Consider the following 27,047-nt stretch of genomic DNA (forward strand, 5'->3'; position numbering starts at 1 on the left):
TTATGAGAGATAACTGAGGTTTTCGTGGGCAAAAGATTGGCACCTCTTGAAGATGCTGGAGAATGGAATTCCTGCAAAAATTGTTTCAGCAAACTTTACCTTCTACCTCTTTGGCTTTAGGAAGAGCAGATAAGCAGGACACTCTTCTTCTCCTAAAAATGTGGTTTGTGGTTTTCCTTCAAAATGGAAAGAAAAATCTCCTTGCATGATTTCTTATTAGGTGATAGGGAGAAGGAACAGCTGAAGTATTTTCTGCACAGGTCCATCTCTGTAATAATTAGAATCAATTGAGTTGACATTCATTATTTTCCTCATAAATATCACTCCTTTACCTTGATTTCCTTCCTGTAGCCTCTGCTGGAAAATGTAATGTTTCAGATGTACTAATGGATATCCAAGGTATTTCCTTTTAGGTGTATTTTTTTTGTTGTGGTTTTTGTTTGTTTGTTTGTTTGTTTGTTTGTTTTTTCTCAATGAGCAGGTGAGAGGTTATTCAAGCTCTGTTGGCCACTTCCCAGAATACAGATTTTGCATGAACTGCCATCTCTTTGCTCAACTGTGATAGTCAGCATTTTATGCTGATGACTCGACAAGAGAATATCCCCGTGCCTTTCTGGTCAGTGCCTGAATGAGGAAATAAAAGCCAGTTGCAGGGTTTGCAGTTTATCTCTTCTGAGGGCATAGAAGGAAATTACGAGGAGAGCAAGAAAATTTGTTGACAGGAAAGATTTGTGCCACAAATGAAGGAATATTCTCAGGAAGAGTTTATGGGAAGGGACTGTTTTCTAAGAGTCTTCATTAGACATTTTGAGAAAGCAGAGTGGCTCATGCAGAGACTACAAGTGTGCAATAAGACTCAGGACTGCCTTCTGTCAAAGGCCCATGAAATTCTGGAGGTTCCTGTACTTGGTTTCTTACTGCTGACAATGTACAAAGCTGATGGGTATTTTGAGGAAGAAAGGATCACATGGTGGAGGAGAATAGATGAGAGGATTAAAATGAACATGCAAGCTAGTTTGTGTACTTTTTGATCAGCTGATTTAATGGGGAGGGAAAAAAAAAAAAACAAGCTTAAAATCATGCAGGAAACTGCTGCCTTTCAGACCCAAGTCTTATTTTCAGACATGTTATCCATCTGCAATAAAATAAGTGCACATGCTAGCCACAAACATCATTAGGATGAGTGTGCATCTGGCAAAGCAGGGTTCAAACCCCAAGCTGTGTGATCAGCTATGTGGCTGACTTGAACTTCAGAAGCAGATTACATCAAGCTGCAACCACTTCTTCTGCTTTGGGGGTCACTGATGAGTCTGCTTCATTTTCAGAAGCCAACATTCTACATCTGACAGTGGCAATTGGGTGTTGAAAGAAGAAGCCATTCTTTAAGGTAGCATTTGTGCATAAAAAATTCTTTAAAAAGCTTAAGGAAGATGATGCCCACGTACTGAGCTGGTGGTAGTTTTACTATGGGATATTTGCACATTATCTTCTTCCAGAACTAGTTAAGCATCCATTTTGTGTATCAAAAAAACTTCTTTGCAAAAGCTGGTTGGCTAAAGTGATGACATAAAAAAGCCAGGAGTCACTGCTTTCCTCTTGCGACTGAAGGCAAAGTGCCATTTTTACATGTTTAAAGTAGCGCTAGTGCACAGATGGACAATGGTGCCGACAGATGATTATCAGCACCCGTCCGTCCGCACAAACCAAGGAAAAGATAAGACATGTTATATCTTTCTCTTATCCCTGCAACAAAGGTTTTGAAATGCATGAGTGCACTGAGCAATGATTGTAGGCTGATGGCTAAAGTATTCTGAGAAACTAATGGGGTTTGTAAGGACATCTCATGGTATCGTGGCAACCTGGGCCCAGAGGTTAACACATCTAGTCATTTGGAAAGCATTGGGCAAGTCACTTTAGAGACCATGAATCGTGTTGTGTTATCCTCAGGACCCCACATATATACCAGGGCTGTAACTTATCTCTACTATAATTCCACTTCTCTGGGCCATGGATAACGGACCCCTGCTTATTTCTAGCCTGGTGTTTTCCCACTCCTTTCAAAAGGCAGGAACCTAAAGAGTGATCCAGTAGAGATGTGGACCCTATAGACCGGATTAATATAAGTCTACTGACAAGGCACAGGCTCTTTCCAGCCATGTTTCCCACAGCTTGCTCAGAAGATTGTTTAGCCTTTTATCAATCTACTACAGAAAACTCCCATCAATCCCTTGGGAGTAGCCAAAAGTTTGGCTACTAAGAAATCTCTTTGGATCACCTTGCTGGCATGATTTAGTTACTCTGCTTGGAGGTGGAAGTTGTACAAAATCACTTTTATGTGTGAAATTAAATGCTCTTCCCAGACTGTAACTTGAATGGAGACTGACTGAAGTGGCTGGTAACAAGGCTGCCACAGACACTGACATAGCTTTTTTGTTGTTTCTTAAGCCTAGTTTTATATGATATGGCTAAGAATATTAGAAGGGCTTCAAGTTGTCTGATTTGTTCGTGGTCAAGGGATTGTCAAAGAAATTACTCCTCTATCCCAAGTTATGTATATTTCTAAAAAATTCAGACTCCCTCCATGTAGCCACAAGCAATTCCAATGCCGTTGGAGAGGAAGAAACTCCAAGTTCTTCCAGTGTAACATTGGCAATATAAGGATCTAGCTCTGTTTTGAATGAAAATGTAGGGGTTTTTTAGGAAAAACATGTATGAGGTGGCTGTAGATACATTAAGGCTAGGAACTAAATGGGATGTGTTCCTTTTCTTTGCTCAACAGAGTTGTACAATAAATCCTTTTCAAGACTCTCTGGTCCTTGGGTTACTTCATGAGTTTGAAGCTGTTCTTAGAATAGAGTATCTTCCTAGGAAATTTATGGTGTTGCGGGAGTTAGTTTATCTGCAAGAGTGAATTTCATTCCTGAGGTTTTGTGACTACTTTGTTACAAAAATGCTGTGTCTAAAAATGAATGTGGTACGTGAACCACTTTACTCAGTTTACTTCCAGTCGGAAGCTGACCTGTGGCCCCCAGACTTTCCCTTAGTCAAGGGATAAACAAATTTAAGTTCCCAGAAAGAGCTATCTTTATTACATCTAAAATAGAGCAATGTATGGGTTTTAATTTAATCAGTAATTTCAACCTCTCCAAGCTACCATTATGGCTTTCTGTGAAAGCTTGTAAAAATAAAAATATCTTAGACAAAAATAACACTCCCTCATTCTAAGACCGTGGAGTGTCTCAGTACATATCTGGCACATCCTCTGAGGCTCTATCAACAGCAATCCAAAATAGGCTGATGTAAAAGGCGAATTCTAAAAGTAAGTGGTGTTTAGTGTCTGGTCCTGTATCCTCTGAGGCTTCTGACATGCAGTCAGTATAATTTACAATGCTCATAAGATAAAATAGTGGGCATTAGAGGCTGGGCAGTGATGCTCAAGGTCAAAGTCAGTTCTGCAATAGAAATGCATTGAATTCCTGTTCTGTTAAACTTTTTCACTCAACTTGATAGCAAAATCCAGCATCTCCATTCTCTTTCAAATGTACTTTACAGACTACAAGTTTCTTCTGCTACATAATAGTAAAATAAATAAATAAATAAATAAATATGATTTGTGATAGGAGAGCATTTTGCAATCTCTTGGTGCGAATATGCATAACTTCATCAAAATAAATAAGGTCTATGTTATTCTCAGATGTGACTTTGTTTGAAACCATCTTTCCTAAAATTGCCTTAAAGACTACATTAATACTTAACAATATTCCTCTTGTGGCCAAACCACTGTAAAATGCATTTTTCAGCCTGTTTGTTTAAAGTAAGATTTGAAGAATGGTAACACCTCCTAACAAAAAGACAGCTGAAGGTCTGCAGGACTGAACCAGAAGCACTGATACCACTGCAGATGAAGCACACCATCAACATAATCCTTTTCTTTTTTCTTTTTTTTTTTTTCCTTTTTCTCCAGAGGCACCAGATGGCAGCATTTTTCCCTCACTGAGTGTGATCTCATCCTCTCAGATTCACTCCTGGGATCATCAGGCTTTGAGGCTTCGTAAGCCTCAATGACCTCAGCTGAACTGTACCTTCTCTGTTGCCACCTGCTCCTTTTTCCTACTTGTATTGGACATGCAGAGTCACATTCAAGTGGCCTGAACACAATCCAGGCCCTTGAACTTGTGGCTGCCTTTTGTTTGTGCATGTCTGAGAGTCTAAAAAGAATAATTAGCAAACAGGTATGCAAAATTTAGACCCACAGAATACAGCTCTGACCTCAAAATTTGCCACATCCTCTGAATATTAAGTATCATGATGTTTATTTGATGTTCTTGTTAACTACATGCTCTTTTTCATATACATACATGCCCAATGTAATACTTGTCTCCAAGCAAGTTTGGCATGTGTCCTTTTCTATTGATGCTTTATTCCTTGAATAATATTTCATTATACACAACTTATGTATGACAAGTTATGTGCTACTAGACTTGTAACCTCTGTCATAAGAACCCAGTTCTGGACAAATAATCTGAAGCAGAGCAGGGATTTTGAGAACTAAACTGCAAGCTCTGGGTTTTTTTACAGTTACAGACATGGCCTAAAGCTTTGCAGGCTGGGAATTCTGTTATCTCACCATCCTCTGTTCTGCTTCTTCCCTTCATCCTCATGTTCTTGCTTACAATGCTTTGTTGGTGGTTTTGTCTCAGAAGAAAAAAACCTACACATTATGTCCAGCTGTAACAAACTATTCTTAAATTATCTATCTTTAAACTTGGATTCTGCAGCACTAGGATGCAAATGTTTATTTATTTGAACCATGTGACTAACACTGACAGCATAAGAAAGGCTGTTTATCCAAAGTGGGGCTGGATTGCTGGGCCCTAGAGGGTGAAGGGGTAGCAGCCCTGGCTGCTGCTTTGTTTGTCTGTTACTCCATCAGGTTGCTGGTGTTTCTGCTGTGGTGACTGTGTTAATGTTTTACAAATGCTATGAGCTCAGTAGTAGACTATTTGGGGATTGTATAATTTATTAACTTATGACAAGCAGGGCATTATTTTTCTGAAGAACACGTGACAAGGGACTTATTTTATTTTTCAAATTTCAGCCAAATTCAACATGAGTGTCACAGGACAGGGGCACTAGATCCTCGACAGCCCCACCCTTCCTCTTATTTAATACCGAAAACTATCTGTAAACAAGCAAGAAGGAGGGAGGGAAGAGTAATTCTCAGAGGAAGTATTAAGAATCCTGTATGATTAAAATATCAGGCTGTGTAAATTTGGGGAACAGTGCCATTTTTTTCTGTTAAAAAAATTCTAATTTAAAAAAAACCCAAAAACTAAAATTCCTTCTACTTTATCTCCCTTTCTTGTAGTAATTTCTTTCCAGTTCTGGATTTGCCTGTACTTTGCCTTAAGCTAGTACATGCAAAGAGGACAGATGTAGCTTTATGCCCAAGATGTGTGAAATAAATGCAATGGAAGTATATGAGCATCTCACCTGAAAGTGGAGTGGCATTGCACCGCTGGAAGTCAATTGTGTTAGTTTCATCTTACCCTCTAAAAAAGAAGGCAAAGACATTTAAATATATCTCCACTTTTTAAATGATTGATGCAATCCCTTGTGCGCAGTTGCTTTGCAAAGTGGAAGAAAGATGAACTGTAAATACTTTCTTTTGTCTAACTATAGCACTGTAATTACTATTTCACACCTTCTCTGAGAAAGACAAGCAGGTACCTGTGATGAGCTTTGTGAGAGGAGAGATGCTGAGAAGGTAAAAAGAGTGTCTGGTGTCACTCAGTATGGAACATTACAGCTTGCCATTATTTATTTTGGAACTGTGACAACTGACCAAAAGATGGGAACTATAAATAGGAATGCAATGAACATTAGCTGCGCAAGAAGAAAAAAACAGTGTAACTTGGCATGCAGCAAATTGTGTATCTGGCATAGCATACAGCTGTCCCTGCAACTCCCATTGCCATCCTGGGGGATTTTGCTGATTTCCCACTACTTACAATGAATTAGGAACAGCATCATCTCTGTTAGCTTTGATTCTTACTCAGTAGAGCTCGCTCAGATAGGTCCTGATAAACCTTTACCTAAGAAAGATACAAGTCTCCTCCTACGCGTAAATTACAGGGAGAAGATTGTTTGTTTTGTAAAGTGTAACTGCTATGTACCATTCACAGGCTGCATCTTGCACAGTAAGTGAAATAAGTGTCGGAACAAGCTGATGGAATCAGTGCTTCCCTTTGCTGCCGTTCAGAATGAAAACACCAAACGGGGCCAAATTCTGCCTAGCAGTGTTCATTGTGTTTTTGCTTCTAGACTGGCATGGCTGGAGGATGCATCCATAAAAATTCAGTGCATGTTAGCTTTGAATGGACTGACAGACCCTGGCAGTTTTGTAGCAGAAACATATTTTCCACTGACTCCTGGGCTTAGGCTTCACACAAGGTAGGTAAATCACATTAGTCTGGTATGTGATAGCAAGCAACCCAACACACATACTTTCCTTTCTGTGTATACATTGCTATATGATGCCTACAAAACAAGGTGAGTACCCTCAGAAAGGCATCCTTGTAGGGGGATCCAGTATAGGTAAATTAGGGTGGTATAGAATGTAATCTTATCCCCTAAAGAGTTGCAGCTGAACCAATTACTAAAGATCAGGAGCAGGCCTGATGTTAACAGGCCACACCTGTAGCCAATAAGAACAGTGTTACAAAAGATTGGATTGGTAGGATCTGGAGTTAGATGGCTGCTGCAAGGACCAGGAAGAGTCAGTGCTTAGAGGAGCTGCCTAGGAGAACCATTGAGGTGGTATGAAACTCTGGTGGTATGGAATCCTTGCACTATAATGATAATGGAACTCTTGATATATAAGACAACACATCCCCTAAAAGAAAATCTGTAGGTTCATGTTTTGAGCATCCTCATTTCCCCTTCTTATCCTTGTAATATTTCCTATATGGCCTTAGCCATAGATAAACGTATTTTTTTTTCTGTAGCAGTGACAATTTCAGGTGTTAGCAGGTGACACGGGAATGGGAGGTTGCAAAGAGTGGTTGGGAAGAAGTTGTTACAATGCTCTATGTTTAAAAAGTAGGCAAAAGTAAGCATTTCATTAGAAGGGGCAAAACAAGATATGCATGGAATAAAATTTAAGTTTTTCTTGGGAGACACAAGAATACCAACTGTCTTAAGATCTTCTGCCACTGATCATATTACAGTTGTTGTGACAGGACCATGGCTGATATACAATGCATGTTTTCTTTCTTGGTTCTCCACTGACTGTCCTGCACAGAAAAAAAGTACAGGTATTGCAAAGGGACAGTTGGCTCCATTCCAACCCAAATCATAGCTTGGACTGTTCTCCTGAGCTGGGCTAAATGTTGCTTCTGGCCACACAGTGAATTTTGAATGCTTGAAGATGTCTTTAACAAGTAAAGATGGCACTGTATTGTGTAGGCAAGGATGTTACACATTTTTCCTTGCTTATTTTGTTTTTCAGTTGGGAGAAGTAGGCTTTCTTTGTCTGGAGTTGTATTTTTGTCTTCAGTGAGTGCTTCTTGGGAGCTGAAGTAGAGCTAGCCTCACTCAAGACATCTGTAAGTTTTAAGCAGTTTTTCCCATCTGAATAGGACTGGATACCATTTCTACTGCCAGCTGAACAGCAAAACATCAGCCAGAAAAAACATTAAGTGCATTTACATGTTTGATGCTAACGGCCAGAGAAAGAAGAATGTATAAATGGTGTTTACTCCATTTATCCTCGAGCTCAACAGAGTACACAGCTTCCTTTAATAAACCCCTGTACCACAGGCAAGAGGCGATGGTCCTGGTTCCTGGTGATTGTGATAATTTGCCAATGAAACATAAAGGTCTCGGATGGTTTGTGCATTTTTTATTGCAGCTTTTACCCCTGCAGCCAGATTCTCCAAACTGGTATTTAGTTTTTTTAGTGAAGGCTTCATAAGGGATTTTGTAAACAAAAAAAGACCCCAAGCAAAACTGCTAGAGAATGAATGGCTGCTAGCAGCTGATTTCTTAGAGGAGGTAAGTTTATAAGTGATTGGAAAAAGGCAGAAGGATATCAGGTCACACACGAGTGGACACACCTTTGCACTGCTCCTCAGGGGTGTCCAAGTGGATGAAGTTTGCCTCGGGGTTGCAGTTACACCCTGCACTCTGTGCCCAGCGCGAGGCTAAACCAAAGTTTTGTCCTGTAGACAAAAAGGAGTCCTTTGGCTTTGGGAATTTAAACAGGAGTTCTGGATTAAGTAGGAAAAGGGTTACTAATTCTGTTTCAACATCTGGATCATACAGATGACAGTGACTGGTCAGCACAGGCACACAATCCTCTTTGTGGTCGGCACTAGGGATACCCAGAGGACTCTCCCTAGATGTATACTTGACAAAGAGCAAAAGGGAAAGCACCTCAAGCCCAACTCAAGGGTGGATTATTTGCTCCGGCATCGACCGGCACTCCCCTTCTCATGACACATCCAGGTCCCTGCTCGGGACGGCTTCTCCTCGCGTGTCAGCTGCTCGGGCCTGCGGCGGCGGGGCAGAGGGGAGAGGACACGGGCGGTCGGCGCTAGAGAAGTGGGAATTCTGTCACAGAACGGGGGGACCCGCCGCTCCAAAAGGTAAGATAATTGTAATAAAACCCAGAATTAAGAAGGGGGCCCACGGCCTGCCAGGACCAACCGGCTCTCCCCGGGCGGCCTCGCCGGGCCGCGGGAGCGACCGCAGCCAGCCGGGAGCAGTGGGAGGAGGAGGAGCGGAGGGAGGAGGCAGCGCTGGCAGCCGGGCGGGGAGGGGGCACGCGGCGCCGAGGAGGAGGAGGACTAAGATGGCCACCAGCCGCCGCGGGGAGCGGCCCCGCTCCCTCCGCGGCCCCCTCGGCGCGGCCCGGCCTTGATGGGGCCGGGACGACCCCGGCGCCCGGACGGTGCAGCAGCGGCGGCGGCGGCGCCTCCCGCCGGAGCCCGCCCGGGAGGAGCCGTCCTCCCGACCCGGCCCGCACCGCCCGGCCGCGGCCGCCGCGCCGCGTAACCCCCCAAGCCGAGCCCTGCTCGCGGAGAGAGAGCGCAGCGGAGAGAGGAGAGCGAGGAGGGACGAACCGCCCGCCGCCCCCTCGCCGGGCCGGCACAGCCGCACCGCCGGGACCTCGCTGCCCCCCGGTGAGTGCCCGCTGGCGCTACCCGCCGCCTCCCGGGCCCCGCCGCTTTGTTGCGCCGTCGGCGGGCCCGGGGAGACCCGGCACCCCCTCGGCCCGGCCGCAGGCCCCGCTCCCCGGGGATGCCGAGCGGCCGGGCCGGGCTGGAGGAAGGGGCGGCGGCGCAGGTGCCGGGGGCGGCCGATCATTGTCACTGCGCGGGCACCCCCCCTCTGGCTCCAATGCAGGGGCTGCGCCGGGGCCGCGGCCGGGGGGGCCCGGGGGAAGCCCGGGGGTCGCGAAGGAGCCCCGCGAGCGCTGGGCCGCTCCGGCCGCCTTTGTTGTGGCTGGGGCGGGCGGTTTTCCCGCGGGAGCCCCGCCGGGGTGCGGGAGGGGCCCGGCGGCCCCGGCCCTGGGGAGGCCTGCCGGGAATGTGGGGGGGTTCCTGGGCGGCTCACAGGCGGTGCGTCGGGTCGGCTTTTCCCCCCGCGTTTTATTTTGATTTTTCGTGCGGGTACTGATTTTGGCGGCAGCCTCGAGCTGTCGACCCCGCGGTGCGGCAGGGATATTGAAGTTACAGAACCCGACAGGTTTGTCCCCGGTGCGTCCCTAGGAACAGGGGAGTCGTGGGCCCTGGAGGGTTCGGAACATGGTGTTGGGGGGATTTGCCGCGCTGCTGAAGTACCTGCCCCTTGTCTTGAGCGTGGTTTTCGCCCTGCAGTTCTGAGAGGTGGTCGACGCAAATGGAGAGGTTTGCATCGAGACCAGTCAGTAGTGCTGGGTGCTGAAACCCTGTGTGATGTTCACCTTGAAATGTTAAGACTATAATTTCTAGCTGTGCCTGCATAGCAAAACACTTATGGAAGAAGTGCAAAGGATTAGATGTATTTATTTTGACCTAGAGTTTCATGAATGATTTAACTGAATTTTTTTTGCTAACTAGAGTAATTTGCGAGGTTTCAGTGTAGACCTGTGAGTCCTGGCCTTATTTTAATGCCTGAATTTTGGTTTTTTGGTAATGTTGGTTTGTGACAAGGTTCATGCGTGTCCACATATTGGACCATGAAATTTTACTATGAAAAACAAGTGGTGGGTTTCCTGTTAAGAGAAGTAAGTTTTGCATGTTGTAGCTAACAGAAGTTATTTTTCTTCCCCAAAGCTGGGTTGCTTCCTGTTGCCTGTGCATGCTTCTGTGCCCAGTTATGTCTGTACAGCTGTAGGATATTCCTGAACTCACAGAATCCTATGGATCCAGTCAGGCTCTGCAGAGAGCCAGCTTGATTGCATCCTTGGCACATTTTGGTGACAAGCTAGCAGTATCTTGAAGTAGGCTATGTGAACAAATTGTACAGTCTGTGTGAACTGACGTTTCTGCAATATCTCATTCATCCTGCGCCATCTTGGTAGACACACAGCATTTGAAGATAAGAACTTACCTGCTGTGGGAACTGGTCAGTGGCAGTAAGCCAGCCAAGTCTTTCTTTGCTTTTAGGTTGTAGGCAGGCATTGTGTCCTGGAAATGTGTCCATGTTCATGTGGCATTGTGCCTTTGTTCTGTGGCCCTGGTCAAGACATGCTGGCAGTCTAAATTCAGCTGCATGTTTGGACTGTGAGTGGATGTCTCCTCACTATGTGGTGTGGGTCTGTTGAGCTCATTTGGAGCCAGCTCTGGAATACTCAACACTGTTGATAACAAAGTGTTTTGGGTAGAAGAATCCCTCAAATATCAGATTGGAGGATGGTGCATGGTATTCTTCACTTTGGTATGTGTTTGCTAGGAACTGGGCACATTTGCTTTTCTAGTTGGGCAATTTTAGGCTTCTAGACTTGGAATAAAAATGTAGTATGTTTTGGTTTTTATGGTCATATTGCATCTCTTAGCCAGCTGATTATCTGGTTAATCATGGTGCTGCTGTGACTTAGTATCTTCAGCACCCATTTGAAAATGTGATACAACATTTCTGTATCAAGGTTTAAGTAAAGGTTGGTGTGTCCAGTCAGTTGTTTGTTTCCAGTTCAGTACATCAAGATCAGCTACTTGGTAGTACTGCTACCACACAGTGCTAGGGAAAGAGAATGGGACTATGGGAAAAGAACACTTATCTTTTTGTTCCAAGTGGTAGCAGAAAGATGCTAAATAAAAAAACCAATTATAGTTATTGATAATTTCAACCTTGACATAACAAGGCTACATTATCTTGTTGCATCTTGGTACAGGAGTGGTCTGAGAAGGTGATCTGACAGCTGCCTGTGGCTACTCAAACCTTGGTACTTAATTCCGGTTTAGTGGAGCTAAACTGGCAGAAGTGTGCAAGGTGAGCAGGTCTTCAGGATGTATTGATGTGTGTTGCTGTTAGAGGAATTCAGCAGCGTGTTTCACATCCACCAACCTTGCGTTAACTAATTCAAAGTTTTCCACAAGTGTTCTGTGGGATTTTTAGTGTTCAGGAAACTTTCAGTGGTGCTTTATGTGCAGGGAATGGGGGTGAGTATGGGCAGATGTTCTGCTTACCCTTTGAAATGCTCAGGACTGTCATGAGATTGTTTGGAAACTTTGGTGTTGTAACATGATGTTTCACTTCCCACATGTTGGTATGAATTGTTCCGTGGCTGGATTTTGGGCATTCACTTGGGGTTCTGAAGATGCACTAAGCTGAAAAATGTAAAGAGAAGAGAGTGATGCCCTCTCTTGGTTGGTTAAATTGACAGAGGACAAATCTGTTCATGTTAATTAGCAGTTTCGTTCATGTCTGTAAGTGATTTTCAGTCCCTATTGCATAATAGTGGAAATACTGTTTCAGCAGTGGCCTTTGACTTGCAGGACTTCCTGCCATGAGGAAGTCTTGTGTCATTTGTCCAAAATAAACAGATTTTGAAGAGTTCAGACAAAGTATGCTGTGAGAAACCATACATCTAAGTCACAATTTACCCCCTATTGCTTGCTTGCTTCTCTGATAATTAGTACCATGGAAGTCTATTCTTATGATATGTTACTAGAATGTAACTTGCATTTTGTAATGGGAAATTAGAATTTTCTATTGGTCCACAGTACAATTTCTGGGTATGTGTGTAGGTGGAAAACAAATTATTTCCTCATGGCTTTAATATAGGAGCTTTTAACTTCACTGGTTTCCTTCTTGATTTTTTTTTTTTTCATGCTGGTGGTGTTGCTGATTGCAATAGTACACTATTGGAAATGTCCAAGTTATGACAAATACATAACAGTTTCTTTGATATGTTTGAAATGCTGGTTGTTTTAAAAAGTACTTTTTTTGTTACTTATCTGTCCTAAGTGACCAACAGCTTGAGTCTTTAAGCCTTCATGTGTTGAAGGACTGAGGTGCATTGATGTAAGATTGTCATATCTCCTAGAACAGCTCTCTTTAACTTTGTCATTTCGTTCACAGTTTCATAATGCAAGAGTGAAACTGTTTATCTTCTGGTGGAGCCCTTCATCCTGCTGCTGGGCTGTTCGTACCTTGTCCAGCCTGGGGAGGACATGATTATAAGGCTCCTGTGTGCATTTGTTTTAAGCTGCTGTCCCACAGACAGTACAGAAAGTGTTGCCATATCCTTTTGTTGGGTACGAAATCCTGCTGGCAGGATGTAACATTTTAACTGAAGTCATTGGTGGGGAGGTGAGAGCAGCTTCTTGGCTCAGGTGAGAGCACTGCAAGCTTTGCAGGACTGAGTATGCATTAGTGGTGATCCAGCCTTGAGAGCATCTGTTTGGCAAGCAACCCATGTTTGATGAGGCAGTAGTGCAGGCTTTGGCTTTTTAGTGACATCCCCTGTCCTTCTGGATATTGCAGGTAAATGTATACAGCAGCTCCCTGGTACAAACAGGGACTTGGTGACTGCTCTGAGGACTGAATGGCAGCATCTTGCTGGGGGGCATGGCATAGCCTCAGGTGCTACTGTCACTGTTGGGGGAACTTTCTTATTCCAAGAGCTAGGAGCTCTTGGCTGGTATCAAGGCTTTCAAAACAAGTGAGAAGGACTGCTTTGTCCAGTCCAAAGAAGGAAGAATTGGTCTTGTTCCTTTTCTATTTGCTTTGCTCTAAGTATGCAGGAGGTTTTTTTTCTTTCCTTTAAGTCTTTTGTGAGTGAAGATGACCTACATCTTTAGTTTTTTCCCATTAAAGCTCTGGGGCAAATTTTTCTGATTTTTGTTCTGTATGCAAATGTGTAATTGACATGATTTTTGACAATTGTGCTGATGTTTTTGAAATTTTGAATGACAGCAGGGAATATTTTTGGCTTTTTCTTATGGTGTATTTTTTTTTCTCTTTTTCTCTCCCTACCTGTTGAGCAAAGGTGTGATAGTGGAAGTAAAACTGTATTGAGATTTGGGGGGGGAAAAAAAGTTTGTTGTTTTGGAATTACTTTATTCCAGTGAGAGCTACATCCTGTCTTTTGGCATCTTTCTCATATGAGGGAAAAGGAGTTTGACTGCTTTGCTGGTTTTGGTGTTTCATCACTACCCTGTGATGGATTTCTGCCTGTCTTAAGCATATGACTTGTAATGCTTCTCACATACCACAGAATAGAAACAGATTTGCAGAATTTGCACATGTAAAAAAATACCCTCTGAAATTTCAAGTGCAGTAGAACAGTGTTGTGCTAGGAAAGAGGGAATTGTGTGGGAGCCATAAACAATAAGGGATGTTGAATGGTATGAAGGCAAGTGGCTTCTTATTTCTGGGAAAATTTTAAGAAATGTCAGCAAAAGATGAGATGGATGCATCTGAATTATAACAGAAATGGATTATTATAAATCAGAAATGGATTAATAGGATCTTTAGTTCTTATACCTTCACAAATATTGTTATTTCCATGTGTTTTTATTACAATATGTCATGAAAAAAGCTTTGATCAGGTTAGCTAACCTAATGTACAGACAATAATAAATTTAAAAACACATAGAAGAAGTGGATTTTCCAGGTGGCTTATTTAATCCCTTTCTCTCTTGCTCTACAGATATTTTTTTTTTGTTGCACTGTAAGTGATAAATTCCTGCTTTTTAGGCTGGGTGAGTATTCATCAGTTCCATGGGTAACTTTAGCTGCTTTTTCCAATTCTAAGACAACTACCTTAGAAAGGTCAGACCCATTTAACTATAAAGCTGGTCCATCTGTTGAATCATACATTTTCTTACTAATGGCTGTGACAGTTTTGATTTTGAATTTGCATTTGAGGATTTGTACTGAAGGATTTCAGAACTAAGGGGGGTTAGCAACATTGATCCTTATCTTAAACCAGCTATATCAAATAAGCAAATGGGAAAAAAACCCAAACCTTCAGAGCTGACAATTTGGTAGTGCAAAGATAGACACATGGCTAGAAGGAGAACATACTCCTACACGTTCTTAGGTGTTTTGTATTTTTTTGGGGTCTTTCAATTTTGGAATCTGATGACTTCAGTGAGAGTGTGGATCAGTAGCTCTTGAGAAAAATGTACATCTGGCTTTCTGTTTTACTGCAGCTTTTGTCAGAGTGATCACCATGCATTGGGTATGAGAGAGTAGCTCTACCTAGTGCTACTTTTCTCAGCATCGTTCTGCCAGGTGGAATGTGGGTGCAAGTGAACCACGTTTTATGTTCTTACATTACCAGATGATTTATTATTTTCATCTGAAGACATGGTAAAAATCTCAGTGTTGTCCCAAAGCAGGATGGTTTGATTTGTGTGAATAGGTGATGGCATGTTGCTTCAGAAAGTGGAATGTGTTTGAATGCCATGGTGATGAATAGTGTTGCTTTTTATCCCTGGTTCTTGTTGAGAACCAAAATCTGAGCTCACAGATGGCTTGTAACAGGAAGAGGGGGTTTGTACAGCAGGAACTTCCGAAAGTCTGTGTTTGGTTATTTGGCACTGTAAGCATATCCTTTTTATTTTTTTTTTTTTAATTTGAGATAATGGGAATAGAAGGAGAAATTGCAGGGCTAAGCAAATTCTTAGGGTATCCAGAAGATATGTTGTTTAAAGGATAAAGAGGGATAAAATATGCCAAAATATCAACTTGGGTTAGTAATAAAACTTTCTAAAGACTTTTAAAGTGCTTGGATGATGGGCAATCCTGAAAGGGAGAAAGACTGTTCAGAGTGCCTTAGGTAAAGTTCCCTGAGAAGGTTAATCAAATGTAAGTGCACTTGGCATAATGAGCCTGAGCTTTTGTCTGAGGTTTGTTAGACCAGTGGGGAGTATCAGCCTGTGGTAGAGAGCTGTTCTAGGGGAAGCTTGTTTTTATATGGAGGCATCAGTGGCAGTACCAGTTCATGTGATTCCTGCAGCCAGAGTATGCAGAGCAGGGGGCCAGCGATGCGTGGAAGCAAGCTCAGAAATTATACTTAGGTTTAGGGGAAAAACCCCAAAGAACAAACAAAAAACACCCCCAAAAAACCCCAACAAAACCCCCTAAAACAACAAAGAAATCAAACTGAACAGTTGCCTGAAGACAACCAAAGGAGTATTGGAACCAAGAGACAGGAATTCACCACCTTGATGGCATTCAGAGTGCCATTGATGGTCTTAGGATTTGGTTCTGCGTTTGCTTGCCAAGGCTTGTTTACTTCTAATGGGATTTTAAGGAGGTCCTTGGGTCTTCAAGTGAGAGCCAGGAACGAGGTGAGGCCTTGGTTTGTATTTGCATGAGTGCACAGAGTACAGAATGTATCGCATGGCAGAATGACAGACAAAACAGCTGAAGAGTGCATTTCTTAATGTAAAAGTTGGGCCTTTTGTTGTTCTCAGAGTTGAAATGTCATGGTGTAGGCCCTCAGTAGTGAGATTGGCTCAAGTTATGGCTTTTAAAGCATTGAAAGCACAAACCAAATTGATTTATTTTTTGATTTTGAGCCTTAAGCATGCAGTTGTCATTTTTTCCCCACAACTGTGAGGGTTATGTCATCTTTGGAATCTTCACATGGCAAAATTCTCTGAGCTGGAGTGCCACAGGTATGAGACTGAGAAAGCTGTGATCAGAACTGGTAATATTCTTGTCATCACTGGTTTTCTGTCTGTTAAGGTGACTGAGGAGGAGTGAAATTTATTTTATTTGGGAGTTTCTTTACACTTGCAGAAGAAAGCATGCCTATCTGAACAGGCAGAAGTAAATATTCGTTATAATTTTATAAGCAGTCATGTGGAATAGGCATAGAAACTGTTTTGGTGTTGCATCACAAGTTAAATACTAATACTTGAGTCAGCAGTTGAGCAGTGAGCCGCAGTACAAATGTAAAAACAAAGTCTCGATGGATATGGTCTAAGAGAATGATAATTTGCTTGTTAATTAGGTTTGCAAAAGTTTCTTTTTAACAGTTCTGAGCAGTGAGCCTAAGCTAGTGATGAATACTTAATTTAGATTTTGAGTGGGTCATGAAGTAACCAGGGAGTATCTTCTCAAGCTTTTCATTGTTAGATTAGAGTGTGTAAAGCAACATGTCTTAGGTTGACTGTAACAATTTCTGGACAGAAACATTTTGCATGCATTTCTTTCCAGCAACATAGCCATGCTCCCAGCCGTGTTGGATCAAGATAGGGGAGACCATGGCTTCCCTGCTGTCTGTTGAAAGCCCTTGTAGTTCAGCTGGTGGTGTTTTTGTACAGACGGGGCTCTGGATGTGCTGTATAAGTAACAGGATTTTTTTTTTTAATTACTTGTACGGTGTCAGGGTTTATCCCCAGCTGGTAACCAAGCCCCATGGAGCCACTTGCTCACTTGCACTGCACCAGGAATGGGGAGGGAGTCAGAAGGGTGAAAGCTGGGAAACTTGTGGGTTGAGATCAAGGCATTTTACCAGGGAAAGCAAAAGCCACACACACAAGCTAAGTGAAACAAGGAATGGATTCCCTGCTTCCCATGGGCTGATCAGCTTTCTCCAGGAGAGCAGAGCCCCATCATGGATAACCATTTCTTTGGAAGACAAACACCATCACTCCCCTTTCCTTCTTCCCCTCGCTTTGTATACTGGGCATGATGTCACATGGTCTGGAATATCCGTTTGGCCAGCTAGGGTCACCTGTCTGGGCAGTGTCTCCTCCCACCATCCCAAGCATCCTCAGCTTCCTTGCTGGTGTGGCTGGTACAAAGGGCAGAACAGGCCCTGGCTCTCTGTAAGCACTGCTCAACAATAACAAAAACATCTCTGTATTATCAACCCTGAGTTCAGCATAAATCCAGAACACACCCCCATACCAGCCACTCTGAGTAAAATGCACTCTACTCCAGCCAAAATCAGCACATAAACTTCCCTGGTATGAATTGGGATAGCCTACTGATCAGTTAAAGCCTGAAGTTATAACCTGTTTTTATTTCAGTAAAGCACATATTTATATATTGTATGCTTCAAATACAGATGATGATGTGATGAGGTTTTTGTTTGTTTGGGTTGGTTGAGGTTTTTTCCTCCTTTTTAATAAAAGGAAGCAGAGGATGTGTGTGTACTGCAAGTAACGTACTTGGAAAAGTCTTTTTAGTCTAGCTATGTGTCTGCATTGTGAACTTTCTTTAGAGGAGGAGATAAATATAGTTGATATTAGTCTGAAGTAGCTCAGATTGAGTAGAGAACATACCAAGGTGAGGGTTTAGGTTCCTCTGGAACAAACAGAATAAATTTAAAAGATGAAAACACTCTTCCACTTTTCTGTCTATCCTCTTTTCCATGATCCTTTGCAGGATGAAGTTGAACTTGCTGCCTGAGTAAGGACAAACATTTCAAATGAAAATGTAATAGCACAAAGTATGAGAATAAGCTTATTTAAATAGTTTAGGAAAAGAAAAGGATACCATCATTAGTAGATGTTCATTTTGTGTGGAATTTAGCCCAGAATTGTCTTGTTGCATTAAGCTGAGGGTTGTGGTGCTGAGCTGGAAGTCCCTAGACATGCTTGTCTGCCTTTGAAATACTCACAATGAGTAGGGAAGTGGAGCACCTCAAGCACTGCAGGGTCATTGTAAATTGAAGTGCATTTTCTTGACTTGGGTTCAACAGACTGCTGCTGTCTCTGAATACTCATCTTTATTATGTGATGTGAGGAAGAACTCATCTTAAATTTTAAGTTCACCTGGAAAAGTTTGAACACACTGGACAAATTTTGGTTGGAAGGGACATCTGTTATTGTGCTTGAAGTAGGACATTTGCAGAGGTTGGGAACATGGCGTTTAGAGGCCTGACTTTTTACAGAAAGAGGTAAGGGTATGGGACAAGATTTTTTTTTGGGCTTTAAATAGCCAATGAAGACATGGGAATGTTTCATGTCCACTGTGAAGCCCAGTGGCAGATAGGCAGAGAGTGATATTTTTTCTCTCTTTTTTCCCGCATGATGCTGAAGATCGTAAAATAATTTTTAATGTGGTAGGCTATGAAAGTACTGGATATTTTCCTGTAACTGGTTTTTTGTCCACTTGTGGGCTTATAACTGGTCTGCTCAGACTTCTGTGTTTGCTCTTGGAGTGGTGGGCAGCAGTGATGTGCCAGCAGCTGTGAGGTCCCAGCAGTGGCTGAGGGAAGCCTTGTTGAAAAGTGAGCACAGCTTGCAGAGGACTCTTACCTCTACCCAGGAGAAAGCAAGCTGCTTTCCTAGACATAAATTAATTACAAACAAGTGCCCTTTGACCCTTTTACTTGGCTTAGGGTGGGTGCTCAAAGAAATGAGCCTGCACTTAATCATGTGGAGAAGGACAGGAGCTTGATCCGGAGCACCCTGACTCAACTGAAAGTTAATAGTAAACTTGGAACATGTTAAGAACATTGGTCAGAAGTCACACTTTCTTGTTAAAGCATTAAATAATATTGGATGAGGAGTCTCTGAACAACCCATGTTTTTAAAAGAATTGCACTGTTTGGGGTTCATGAATGGCCTTGATATTTAAAGAAGAAAAGTAGGTGTGCAGTGGTCCATTTTCTTACAAATGTATGAAGACTGTCTTTGAGTAGTTTTCTGTATAAATGTTTCAGGAAGATTGCTCCATCTACATGAATGGAAAATGGAGGCATGATGAAAACTTTAATTTTTTTCTATGCTATTTTCTCTTTAATTCAAGTATTGCGGTTATTTTTAGTCTGGACAAGAGGTATTTGCATGTATCTTGAATTTTGTAGAATTCTTTTCACCTTCTTTTAAATTTTGTTAGTATGGTGATGCCCAGTTTGCCAGTTAACAAGAAAAATCTACCAATAAAAAGTAAAACCAGCAAAATAGGTCTGTTTCCCTCTGTCCCTAGCTTCTTTATTAGCAGCATGTAAGTAGGAGAAGAAAAGCCACAGTCTAACAAGATGTGAGGATTTTGTTTTGACCATTTTACTGTAACTCTTAGTGTTTGGGTTAAAAATAAGTTGTGTTGCCCTCCAGCTCTCTCCTCAGGTACTGTTAGAATAATGCTTAGGCTGGAGTGTATGTGCTTACAGATATTGCATTAATGCTGCTCCTTTTTCCTCTCTTGCAGAAAGAATGTGGTGTTCTCACCCTCCCTTTCTTTTTTTTGTTGCTTATGCTTATGTTAGTTTATACCATTTGTAACAAATACTCCTGAGATGGGACTCTAAGACCTCAAAGAAAATGTTGAACAGGTCTGGGAGGATGATGGCAAAACTTCATCATGACCTGAAGGCTTGTACTACTGTATCAAAATTTATACCTCTTAAAAGGTTACTCTCATTTTCTGTTTGTTTTGAAATGTCATGTTGATTCATCTCGAAGAATAGCTAGCCAGGTCTAGATTAGCTTTTATTTCAATAAAAAGGCATGGTAAAGGAAGAGGTAAGGACAGAGAACATGGGTGTTCAGAGCAATATCTGGAAAACATTTGTACTGGGGCACTATAATTACAGTAGGTTACATCTTTTCACTCTATGTGGTGTCCTTTCTTAGTTGAAAACAACTGCCTTTTAAAGAATCTGTTGCTTCAGTGGTGATGATCAGCTTTGGATGACTGTAATGGTTTTTTGCTGTAAGAAATGATTATCCACATAAGCAGTGCTGCAATGATTGCAACATCTTTTATTTGAATGGAGGTGTCTCTTTTAAAAAGATGTTTTGTATAATTAATGGCTGTGAGTTAAGGGGGAATCTTACATGGTTGATAATCTGTTCTCCTGGCCAGTTACCAGTCCTAAGAGGTTTCATTTTCGTACTGAAAGTGAGTTTGCTCACTTTCCACTATGTGTTGTAATGCCGTTATCTGCTTGGTCCAAGAGCCCTGAGCTGTGTAAATATGATCTGCATGCAGAGATGCCAACTCAGGCTCTTTTTAACTTTATCTTGACCTTCAATAATAAATTTAGCTTTCACTAATAAAATATATTTAAGTGTTTGGTAGTCATTTGTATTCTGGTTGCTCTCTTGAGCTATAAGAAGGCTGACCTTTAGATGTCTCAGAGTAGTCTGTTGGTGTGCTGGTTTATGCAGTAATATTTCTTGCCTGCTTTGAAACCCTCCCCTCCTCCCCCAATTCAGGGATGCCTCCTGCTGCGCTCAAGGGTCATGTAACTTACGTCACCATGGGCGTGCTGGTTCTTTTGGAATTTGTGTTCTGTGTGTTCAGATCCCTTCTTCCTAATCTGGTTTTTAGCACATAGCCATGCATTTGGAGGTACTGAAATGGGTGTCATTGGAAGGTACCCTGTCTGCAAAGAGGTGCAAATAATTGTATCCAAATAATTGTTTTGTAATTACCATCTACTCCCCCAGTGTGCTCATCCAGGTACATGAATTAGTGGCTTCTATTTCTTATATTAGCTGGTGTACCTTTAATGTGATTAAAGGTAGGTTGCTGAGCTGAAGGTATCAGTTTAATGATGCTGAGCAGCATGTGCCAGCTCTGGTAGTGACTGAGTATATTTGTGTGAAGATACCATGCTTATCTCAAAGTGATCAATTTAGTAATGCAGGTGAGATAGCATATATAAATGTCTCTGAGAAAGATGTCTGGCAAATTTGAACTAATATAGCTTGTCTAAATATCATTATCATCATTATCGTAGTCACAATTGAGTCTCAAGATGGTAGAACTTTAATTACTCAACCCAGTAGGTGAGGCCTTGGAGGGAGTTGGGTTTGTCTGTTTGCTTTGTGGGGTTTGGTGTTTTGGTGTGTGTTATTGTGGTGCTGTGTTTTGTTTTGTTATTGGTGTGAAGGTTTTTTTGTTTAATTTTCCCTCAATAGTTTAAGCATGACAGACAATTTCAGAATATGAGGTCCTCCCAGTACTAAAACAGTTTTTTTTTGGCTTCCAGCGTGCGGGTTGTATTGTCAACAGGGCAGGGAGATGGAAGTGGAGACAAAGCAGTGCCGTTTGTGCCACAGTAGGTCTTGGAAGACACTTTCTCTTCTGAACTATCTTTATAGATATGCAAGCTTAAGAAAATTGTGTTGCAATCATCATGCAATGCTCTTTTCCTCATCTTTCAGTTTAGGAAATAGCACTAGTCAGTCTCACTTGGACACAGGCAGAGATTTGTCCCTGTTTTTTAATTGTATGATAAAGTTTGATTAAATTTAAGAGGGAATATTTCTTTTGTACTTCTGACAATGTTTACTCTTCAGTCACCCTGAGTGTTTATTTGTACTCTGTTGCCTTCCTTCTTCATGTGGCTGCTTAGTGACACCTTTTTACCCTTGTGCCCTGTTGGGTGCTTGTTGCTTGGTGGTGGAGTTCTCCCTTTGGGCTGATGAGGAGGAGGTGCTCTCTGAACGTACTTAGATTATCAACATGGCTATAGGTTTTTCAGCCACTTGCTAGCAGAATGCTGACAAGTCTGGACAAGCAGACGGGAGGAATGTGTCAGCTTGCCACAAGTAAGCTTAGTGACCCATCTCTGCTTCACAGTTAGTGTTTCTCTTGCAGTGTTTGTTCTTGTAAGTCTGGCATGTAAGTGCTACTGTTGCTCCTGGGAGCACTTTAAGTGAAACAAATGCATTAATTCCCTTTCCTGGCCCATTGAGTTTGGTTTGTTTGTCTGTTGATATTTTGCTCTTGCAAAAAATGCTGCTTATGAGAGCAAGCAGAGGAGAGTTGTGTGTGTGTGTCTGTGCTGGTTTGTCAGAGCATTCATTTATCCATTCTGCTGGTTTGAGATTTTTTTGGGGTGTTTTTTTGTGCAGCATAATCTCAATTGTATGACGATCCTGATCTGCCCTTGAAAGAAAATTATGCCTTATGGACTTTCTGCAGGTCTGTTGCTGATCCAGACTGCTGGGCTTGTTTTAAAACAAGTGCTTTGGAATCATGCCAAAATACTGCTTGGAAAAAGCTTGCTACAGAGAATTCCTCCAGTGTCCTCCTGAAAATGCATCAGAGCAGGGAAGAAACCACAGATAGCAGCATGGGCCTTATGCACTTGGACCCATCTCAAAACTTGCTCCTCCACCCTTTTTTTTTTTTTTTAATTTATTTAATATGGAGACCTTATTATCATTAAAAATCGAAGGGAGAATAATCTGAAGACTGAATAGATTTTTTCCTCTTAATTGCTTCTAGTAAGTTCAGTTCACCTAAATCCAGGATATCATTGATATTCTAAATAATACTGCTTTTTTTAGACAAATCATTTGTTATTTTTGTTTCAGCATATACATGCACAGGTAATTTGGGATTAGTGTAATTGTTTCTGATTAATAGAATCTTCAATGGCTTCCTTTTGTCCATAGGATTGGTGATCAGTGGATTAACTTCAGTTTTATGCAAGATATGTAAATCCTAAATCCTAATTTTGTTTTATGTTCATTTCATGTTGACTAGGATGATGTAAGGATGAAAGTTTTGTGGTTTTTCTTTTGCTGGGCAGGAGAGTTGTCGAGACTTGACAGGTTCAGGAAGTGGTATATTCTTCATTGCATTTTTTTTTTTAGGCCAAAACACAGTAAGCTTTGGGATTTCCTAGATTATGCTACTGACAAAGCAGGCAGAAGCCTTTTAATGATTTAAAGAGAAAAACGAATGACAATTATTTTCATTGTTTTATGCTATTGTTGCCTTCATTTTTTGACCTCCTCTGAAACGAAACTTTAGGGTTATAAAGCGGGAATAATCAGGTTTGAACATCTGCATTTGAGGTTCTCATGGTTTAAGTAAGTAGGTTTTCAGGACTTGTGTGTCCACAGAATTGTAGTCCATCTTCCATTTCCCGTGTCTTCTGGATGCATCTCCTTTTTTTCCTCCTGCATCCAGAACTTGCCTGCTTAATTTTGTCATTTTTTTCCAAGTCACTGAAATTGTCACTGATAATTGCCTTTTGGGTTTTTTCCTCTTTCTTTCTAGTTTGCTCTTTTCTTTCTTCCCCCTTTGAAGAAAGAGATTTAATGTAATGGGGAAAATTTTTCAGGACCTAAAATGAGTCTCAATTACATTTGCAAAGCCTGAAGATAAATTACCAGGATGTAAAAAGCCTGGAGTCTTAGGAGGGGTTCTGCAGTGAGTCTGAGTTCGTGTCCATTCTTTATTGGAAAAGAGATCATTATAGACTTGAAGTATCAGATAGTGGACAGTGGATGATTAAGTTAAGAGAAACTGCTCATCAGCTGAACTGCACGGAGGGCAGAATTCACCTCTCGCAAGGGTGCGAACCCAGCTGTCCAAAATCAAGATAGATGTGGAATGCCCTTGCAGCCTTGGGAGGAAATAATTGTCTTTGGCAGGTACTTAATTCCCATTATCTTAGGTGTTGGTTTGAAGATCATACTTTCAGAGAGCTGTTAAATCAGAAATTTTCAACTCTAGAGTAACCCTAGCCACCTTAGAAGTGTCTTTTGAGTCAATTCTGTTTGACGTGTGAGTTTACTAATAAGACACATTTTTTATAATTTTTATATGTATTTTTATATAGCAGAGTGAGGAGCTTTGGAAGCTTAGCTGTGAGATTTACTATTTACTTAGCTTTTAGCATTTTTACTATGTGTCTTATAAGTAAATTTTTTACAGTGCCAGATTTTTCTTGTTGGATTCTTGGAGCACTTCATGTTTGTGGTTTTTCTCCTGCTCCTTCTTTAGCACCAAGTCCAAAAGGAATAGGAGAGTGGGTGAGATTTTTGGATCTTCCTTTCTTTTCCACAAGGAAGGGCATCGTGCTCTTTATCCACAATAGCTATTCCAGTTGCACTTGGATTAGTGTACAGTAGTGTCTTGAGAGTTGCCTGGTGTTGGTTTACTCTTTGAGTAGGTGAAATGGCTCCCCTGAGTCGTAAACATGAGAATTGTTCAAAGCATTTGCCAGAGTCAAGAGGGGAGTGAGTGGACTGCTGATGAAGTTGGTGTAAGGGATGCTTGTTGCAGAGCAGGTCATTAATCAAAATTCTGAATTGTTGCAGAAGCATTAGGAGAGGTAAGTGGCTTACTTAATTCAGAACTGAGACATTATGGATAAAGCTATGCTGCTTTGTAGCATATTCACAGTAAGGGGCTTTAAGGATTGAATTATTGTCATCTGCAGCAATCCCTTATATGAAAAAAAAGTATAAGGAAGGTGGAGTTGGAATGTGCTGCTCTCCTGTTGAGGTGGTTGCTAATGGAATGTGCCTGTGACCTGGCCACTGGTTTTGGAGTTGTAACTGGTCAAGACAATCTGCTGGGTGTAGTGAGGCTGATGAGACAGAACAGCAGCTGCTGCATTTTCCTGAGGCAAGTTCAGCACTCGTGAGTTAAGCAGAGAGCAGTGTGCCTTTCTCCAGTTGCTGGTCTTTCAGTATCTTGTATATACAGAATCAGTGCATGGCTAGCATATTCCTTTGTGCAGGCTTTCAGGTTAGCAGCTTCCTTTCCCTTCACTAGGGTTGCTGCCATTCTCATTCTGTTTGCTTATCCAGGAGCTGACAGGCTGGAGTGGAGGCAAGAGGAATACAGGTTAGGTGTCTCCTTTCTGAAATTGGTCTGTACTTCCACTGCAATACAGATCCTGGTATTTCCACTTCTCTGCTAATTCCTACAATTGTTTCTGGAAGTGGTGTGTGCTGAGCACAGGAGGGTAGCATATGGAGTTTTAGGGGTGAGTAGCAGAGTACATGTTTGTTCTGTCTTTGCACAATCAGCGAATTTTGCAGTGTTCTAGATACTAGCTGGAAAATAGCAATGGGACACAAAGTGTCAGTATGGCCATCTTAGTGTCATCATTGTGGGTTCTTAAATTTTTTTTCTAAAATGCCATGGGCCTCTGAATTTTATCTGGATTGCTTTCAGAGATTGGCAGCAATGGCATGTACTTCCACATCCAGAGAAATTCAGGAATATTGCTGCATCATGTCTTTGCTGATCCTGCAATGCAGTAGCTTTGGGCTGTGAGCCCAAATTGTGGTGAAAAGATGGAAGACTTCTAACCCAGAGTTAAGAAGAACCAAATGGACAAGACTTGGACCAGAAGAGAGGTAATCACAGGGAAATGCGAATTTTAGATGAGGAGATAGAGCTTTTGTTCTTTTGGCCCAAGTCCTTAATGAGAGAGCTATAATTAGGCTAGAATTATCTTTGTGTATTCAGTGCTGGCAAACTCAAGTCCAACTTGCCTCTTAATTAGCATGCTGTATCTTTGTGGTCTTTCACTCTTGAATCAGACTTCACTTTCACTGCCATGCAATGCCGTGCCTCAGTGTCAGGTCTGCACAATACATGACCACTCAGGAAAACCTCTTTCCTGCTCATTCTTCAGTGATGTCATTCCTCATAAGTTCATTTGTCTTCATTTCTCTTATAAATGTTACTCTGGTTCTCCTGTAAGTATCTGCAAAATAGCCAGTTAGACAATTAGAATTGTGTTAGTGCTTGGGATGTTTTTGTAGTTTATTACTTTGGTTCAAATGCCACAATAGCCACAGAATTCATAAAGTTCTACAGCAGGAAGAGAGGTCACATATCATTCAAGTTGGCCTTAGGAACAGCTTCCTCCCATGCAAACATGTCTTCTGAGAGCCAGACTGGAAAAGCCAGGTGGGAAATTCTTGTGGCTTGACATTGGCTTTAGGACATGTTGCTTTTAGGGGAAATAGATGTTTTTAGAAAGGGTCAACATATGATTTGATGTTTAATGTTTCAGTAAGCTAAAAAGTAGTGTTTGAAACTACAGAGCTCCTTCTCTTTAGCAGGACTTTACATGTGGTACTTCATTTATTAGCTTCTGTGCCCTAAAAAGACTTTTGTTGCTTATTTGTTTTCTTAACGATGAGAAGGGCAGACATTGTATAACTTCTCAGGCAGCAGCAATTATGCAACTGATCCTGTTATTGTGGAGCCAAAGTCCTTCCTAGTCCCTGAGCACCAGCTGCTTGTGTTCTGGTTGCTGCTTTTTCCTTTTCTTTCTTCCCCCCCTGCCCCTGCCCTGATTTGTTTGTGAACAAGTTATTTTTTTTCCCATGCTGCTGTTTCCTTATTTTTCTAGTGCCAGTGAGACAGTGGTTTGTTTGGGTTCATTCTTCAATTCACTATGCTGCAAAATCAAACTGCCCATGTACATCATGGGAAATATAAAATGTATAGGGAAATAAAGTAACTTGATTCTTTATGGGTACATAAGAAAAGGCATTTGCTTGGATCTAAATGAAATATTGCAGATGGCCTTTGTTGGATTTTAGGTCAAAACTTCCAAGTTCATGTTCTCATGATTTTAGAAACATGAAAATAACTGCTGTTTGTTTAATTCCTTGGTTTTTTTCCTCTTCCTTCAAAGGGTGGGCCTGTGAGAAATTTTAATTTTTCCCCCTGGTCCTGCCCTGGGATCACCAAATAAAATGTAGTACTCCTGTGTATAAAATGAGGTAGCTGTAAATCTCATACTTTTACAGCCAAGTGATCTCACTGCAGTATAATAAAGGCAGTTAATATATTGTAAAAATGTTTGCCCTATTCACACTCCATTTTCAGTTCTCAGTTTTATGTCATGTCATTTCCATTTCATGTTTCAT

The 27,047-nt window shown here is 41.7% G+C and overlaps 1 protein-coding gene across 1 annotated transcript in view; it reads left to right on the forward strand.

The window, feature by feature from the left end:
- The first annotated feature begins 9,145 nt into the window (after positions 1-9,145).
- The window catches only part of WDFY3 (WD repeat and FYVE domain containing 3), a 151,705-nt gene continuing 133,803 nt past the window's right edge, over positions 9,146-27,047 (forward strand). The window contains exon 1 of the mRNA XM_066547961.1: positions 9,146-9,185. The gene's annotated coding sequence lies outside the window, so the exon portion shown is untranslated. The remainder of the gene's footprint in view (positions 9,186-27,047) is intronic.

This window comes from Molothrus aeneus, chromosome 4 (assembly GCF_037042795.1).
Source record: "Molothrus aeneus isolate 106 chromosome 4, BPBGC_Maene_1.0, whole genome shotgun sequence".
Lineage (NCBI taxonomy): Eukaryota > Metazoa > Chordata > Aves > Passeriformes > Icteridae > Molothrus > Molothrus aeneus.